We start from the raw sequence: 6,362 nt of genomic DNA, 5'->3' as shown, positions 1-6,362 counted from the left end.
ATTTGAACTGAACCTGTCAACCAAAAGGGCAATGCCATTTGCAATAAGTTGTGCGGATTGTTGTTTATTTCCCCTGAGGTTACAGACATAGTTGTAGAAAGATTTGTGGTTGTCCTTTGCCTTAGAAGCTATTTTTTTTCTTCAAATTTAGCCTTTGAAGTATTATTAATTAACCTTTAGCTGCCTGTATAGATTTGTCTGGGGGCTTTTTGTATTTATGTCTTTATTCCTCCTAATGCTTGGCCAAGATTTATTTTTTTTTTTTGCATACCCAATTGATACTGTGATTCCACCAGGATGGCTTGTCTTTTGAGTTTGTCTTATTCTTAATGAGTGGGCACAACTTGCTTGATACAGTTATCACTATGGTTGTATGAGATTTTGGAAATAGCTCAGCGTATGCTATGGTGCTTACTAGGTTTGGAGGTGCTTGGAATTTAGCCAAGGTGTTGGTTAGTAGATAAAGGTTAGCCTTGGAATAGTTCCTAATGGTTTTTGGTTTCGCTGGATCCCTGGATTTAATTTCTATTGCAAGTAATACTGCCTTATGCTAAGATCTGATGAGCGAAGACATTACACTGGTGAGGAACATCAGCCCCCCCATGTTCGTGAGTACGAGGTCAAGGATGTTTGTACCCCTGGTAGGAGAATGGACCAACTGTTCCAAGATGTTAGCATTAAAGTTTAGGAATCACTGGGATTGTGCATTAGAAGTGGTACAGAATTGCCCATCTATACAGGGAAAGTTGAGATCCTATATGAATCGTATTGGGTTGAATGGTGACCATGATTATGTATCAAACTCCAGTTTAGGATCATCACACATAACCTAAGATATCCAAAGTGGAATTCTGATCACTAAGCTACCATCTACACTAGCGGTGTGGCAGAAAAAGATTTCATAAAGATTACCCCAGTAGCCTTAAACAAACTTCAACAAAACACTTGAGTCTAATAATTTAGTAACATTCAGAAAACTTAATAAGTATTTAGAAGGATGCAATACATGCAAGTAAGGTAAGAAAAAAAATCACACTTAATATTTTAATTCTAGCCTGTATTCACTACATACCCAATTGTAAACAGGTTATATATTTACAAACCGACAACTAACTGAAAAGATACACCATTGTGGATATATAAATTGCTATCCCCTCCATCAAAAATGAATCTAGTAGTAAAACAGCATTAATATAATAGTTCACATTAAGACGCATTTTCACTATTTATACTTAATTGAACTTTTACACTGTACATATATATTCATACAGATTTCACAGGTATTTACTAGGCTGTTGACCTATGAGGATCTTAAGAAGCCTAGTCTTACATTCCCATTGTAGTTTTAAGTTCTTATATTTTGTGTAGGAATAATCCAGAGAAAGGCAAATCAAGTATATTGTGGGACATGTACTTCTTGCCCCCTATCCATGAGGGAAAAGGGATGCTGAATGGAGGAATTTGCACTTTCCAAATTACCTTTGAACAGAGTACGAAAAGTATGTTGCTTTATAAGAATTGTAAGCTGGTTCCATAGAAGAGGTATTCTCTGTGATACATACCTATCCCTCAAACATATTCTATTTATGTCGCAAAAGGGATCATGATCCCATGAGTGTTCACAATACCAGTGGACTTGAGAATGTGTAATAGGTTTAAAAGGACAGGGTTTGTTCATCTAAAAGTGCAGCAGAGGTTGCCTCAGTAGCCTGTATAATACCAAGACAGACAAGGCCTTTGGATCATCTGCATATTTTTTGTGATTTAGGTCCTTGATTTTTTTTAGTGAAAAGCACTGTGGTCACAAAATTTGTGAGATATATATATATATATATATATATATATATATATATATATATATATATATATATATATATACATACACACAGTCATATGATTACATCCATGGACCTGGACATCATACCTTTAGATACAAGCTGTGTGATGAAAAAGGACTTCCTTACAATAGTGGATATCAAAGGACAGTTCATTGGCAACAGGTTCCCAGATCTTTGACTATGGGATCAACTTTTAGGCATGTGTTGTCAAAGTGTAAAAAAGGAAGGATATGACTATACATTTCTTGGCATTTACTTTTAGTTCATAGTTTTGACAGCAGCTATTTGTTTGGGAAAGGCCTTCTTGGGGATTTTAGTGTCCTCTGGGGAGTTTATGTTGGTACCAAGTCTACAGTTATCTGCAAATTTGGTTAGCCATAAAACCTTAACATCTGCTCTGACCTGTAAATGCCAAAGAGGAGTGGCCCAAGGACTGAACCCTAGGGTACACTGCTACTGACAGGTTTTTCTGAGGATGTAGAGCTGCCCACCCTAAGTTTGTGGGTTCTGTTTGTGAGCCAGTTTGCTATTCAATGACTTACACAGGGATCGAGACTTAGCTGGTAGAGTTTATCAATAATACCTGGGTGTGGAATGGTGTTGAATGCTTTGTGAGGTCTAGATATGTGATGTGTACTGATTTGTTTTTATCCATTGCTTCAGTAACCCTCTCAAAGAAATCAACTAGGTTAAAGAGCCAGGATCTGCCCTTGACAAATCCAAACTACCTGGGTCCTTCAGCTCCCCCCACCTTTGTGCAAAGGGATGCTGCAGCTGCTGTCCACCATTCATCCATCATGAAGCCAGTTTGGAGGCTTATATTAAGTAATCTCTGTAGGAGGTCTGACAAGTCATGTTTCTGGCTGAAGAGTAGGCACCCTAGTATATTATCCAGCCCCACAGAGGTACTGTTCTTGATGTGATGGGGAATGAATTTTCAACTAAATTTCTCTTCTAGCAGACTGGCTATGTCCTCTGAGTCTGAGTATGTGATATCCTTTACAAAGAAGTTATGTACTTACCATAACGTTCCATGTGAGTTGTTTATCTGGCCTTTATTCTCACTGATGACACAGCCAATAGCAAAGCTCAAGGTTTGCCAGTAGCTCGAGACCAAGCCCCTTATCCCACGATGCACTGCTGGAATTACCTGAGATCTTGTTTGCTGCGAGTATATATATATATATATATATATATATATATATATATATATGTATACCTTTTTATTTATTTCTATCAAGAACACTTTCCGCAGGGGAAGAAATATTGAATAACCAGGATGGTACTAGCCTCTAAGTCAACAGTCAGCCAGGAGGGGGAAGGAAGGAGGGACGTGAGAATAAAGGCGAGATAAACAACTCACATGGAACGTTATGGTAAGTACATAACTTCTTTATGTGAAGTTAAATCTCGTCGTTTATTCTCACTGATGGGTAGCGTCCCTAGCACCCTCAATCTTGGGTGGCTCATGGAAGTATGTTCTTCAGTACCATGGAACCAAAGGAAGACCTGTCCCTTGAAGCCTTATCTACTTTGTAATGCATGAAAAAGGTATGAGGCTTAGACCAAGTGGCTGCAGCGCAAATATTGTCAAGGGGCAATTTAGCTTGAAAAGCAGAAGACGTAGAGACGGCTCTGGTAGAATGAGCCTTAGGTTTGTGTGTTAATGGCATGCTCACATTCTCATAAACAAAGGCTATACAATCGGATAACCATTTAGATAAGGTTGTTTTAGCCACTGGATTGCCTTTGCTGGCTTCTGAGAAGGATACAAAAAGTTGATCTGATTTTCTAATATCCTTAGTTCTGTCAAGATAAAATCTGAGCTGTCTGTGTACATCAAGTTGTGCAGCATGTATTCCAATTTGCTAGAGTGGTTGGGAAAAAGACTGATTGATATTTGATTCAGAACAGACTTTAGGTAAACATGAGGGGTTTGTCCTGAGAGATACTCTATCAGCATGGGAAATCATGTAAGGTGGTCTGATAGATAATGCTTGAAGTTCTGACACTCTGCAGGCAGAAGTAATGGCCACAAGAAAAATAGTTTTCCAGGATAAATATTTGAGATCATCAAGAAGATGCTGATTCAAAAGGGGGAAGAATAATTTGATAAAACGCCAAAAAGAAGAAACTTATCACAAAAAAAAAAAAAAACTCCAACACGTAGCAGAAAATAAACGCCAACCACAGAGATGGAAAGTCAAAACGCTTTAATTCACATATCCTGGTACCTCAGCAATTTGCCTTCAATGGGAATAATTTGAGACAGCATAAAGTTTAAATTCCAGGGAGAATATGGAATTTTGATAGGAGGTCTCATGTGAAGAACATCTTTAAGAAAAGTCTTAGATAATTTATGGCCCATAACATTTGAGCCACCAAACCCAAGGTGAAAATTTGAGATGGCAGCTAACTGGACTTGAACTGTAGCAGCTACTGCCCCTTCCTTAAAAATCTTTGTCAATAATTCTAAAATAGATGAAAGTGGAGCTCGGAAAGGGTCAATTTTCTGTGTGTTGGCCCAAATTGAGAACCTTTTCCATTTACTGCCATATAATTTCCTGGTAGATGGCTTGTAAGAAGACAAGAGAATTTGTCTTGTATCTTCTGAAATTGAATGAAGCCTGGCAATTATGGGAAGTGGATTAGCCAAGCAGTCAGTTTCAGGGACTGCAGTGAAGGATGGAGGTCCCCTGACGGGTCCGTCAGAAGGTCCAGAACTGGGTCCAGGATCCATGGATCTTCCAACAGATGATGGTGGAGAAACGGGAACCAAATCTGTTGAGGGCAGTAGGGGGATATGAGAATAACAGTCCTTCCCAGCAATTTTGCTTTCTTTAAAAATCTGGGTATCAATGGGAATGGTGAAAATGCGTAAAGGAGACCCGGGAGCCAATCGTGTAAAAGTGCATCTCTCAGGGGATGACCGGGAAAGTAGCTTCTGCATTTTGAATTGATGTGGCTGGCAAAGAAGTCGCAGCAAGGATGGCCCCATTTGTGGAAAATCAACTCTGCAACCTGTTGTTTGAGAGACCACTCATGAGGGAGTAATATCGCCCTGCTTATCTTGTCCGCTATCATGTTGGATTTCCCCAGGATGTGCGTTGCTAACAGAAAATGCTGGGATGACACATCCCATTGCCAGACCCTGAGGGCTTCTCGACAAAGGGGGTAAGACTTGGTTCCGCCTTGCTTGTTCAAGTACCAGACTACTGACATGTTGTCCATCTGAACTGCAATAGTCCCTAGAGGGAGAGATTCCTGAAAGTACTGCAACGCCAGAAGTACCGCTCTCAACGCTAGAACACTGATGTGCAGCTGTGATTCTTGATCTGTCCATGTGCCTTGGGCAGTCTTTCCCTGAAAATGCCCCCCCCCAATCAGGAAGCGTCTGTGGTCACAGTGGCTACTGGGGGGGAGAATAAAGGGTCTTCTGGTTGTGACATGAAGAGATGTCAACCACCACCGAAGGTCTCTCTTGCAAGAATCCATGATGAGAATCATGTGGTGCATCGGTAGTTTCTGGTACGACCACTGAGCAAAGAGGAGCCATTGAAGAATTCGCATATGCATCCTTGCGAGTGGTATAGCCAGGATTGCTGCCACCATTAAACCTAGCACCTTCAAGACCTCTGCTGCTGTAGCTTTGTTCTCTGACACCAGTGAGCTGACGTGTTGGCGGAGAAGTGAGACTCTTTCGATAGGAAGACAGAGTGGTAGTTGAGGTATCTAACTCTGCTCCTATAAAAACGGTATGCTGCAATGGCGATAAGGCAGACTTTTCGAAGTTGACTGTAATGCCTAATTGATGGCAGAGTGTCAGAGTGTATTGTGTTGCCTGAGTCAATTGATGCCTGGTGGTAGCGGTGAGGAGCCAATCATCCAGGTATGGAAACACCTGGAATCCTAGACGTCTCAGGTGAGCCGTGACCACTGTCATGCATTTGGTGAACACTCTGGGGGCTGTAGTAAGACCAAAGGGCAGGGCTCAAAACTAGTAATGATTGGCTCCCAGCCGGAAACGCAGATGACCTCTGGAGCGTCTGTTCATCTTTATGTGATAGTACGCATCCTTGAGATCTATGCAGCACATCCAATCGCCTTTTCCTAGGAAGGGAAGAATGGACTGAAGCGTGACCATTTGGAACTTCTCTTTCTTTACGAACTGGTCGAGTCTGCTGAGGTTCAAGATAGGTCTCCAGTCCCTTGTTTTCTTTGGTACCAAAAAGAATCTTGAGTAAGTTCCGAATCCAACTTGGTCTGCTGGGACTGGTTGGATGACTCTTTTTTTCTAGCAATCTGTGGACCTCTATGATTGTTTGTTCCCTGAGATTGGGTGGAACATCTGGGATTCTCTTTACAGGAATGGGGGGGAAGAGAACGGTATGAAATATCCTCTGGAAATGATGCTTTGTACCCATGTATCTGTTGTTATGTTTAGCCAGGCTTCTGGGTACAAAGACAAGCGACCCCCGACTGCCTCCAGGGTCGAACAGTCGGGCCCTCTTTCAGGGGAGCTGG

This window comes from Protopterus annectens, chromosome 17.part0 (genome assembly GCF_019279795.1).
Source record: "Protopterus annectens isolate FY-2018-M chromosome 17.part0, PAN1.0, whole genome shotgun sequence".
Lineage (NCBI taxonomy): Eukaryota > Metazoa > Chordata > Ceratodontiformes > Protopteridae > Protopterus > Protopterus annectens.
The sequence above is the reverse complement of the archived record's forward strand: the minus strand, read 5'-3'. Positions refer to the sequence as shown.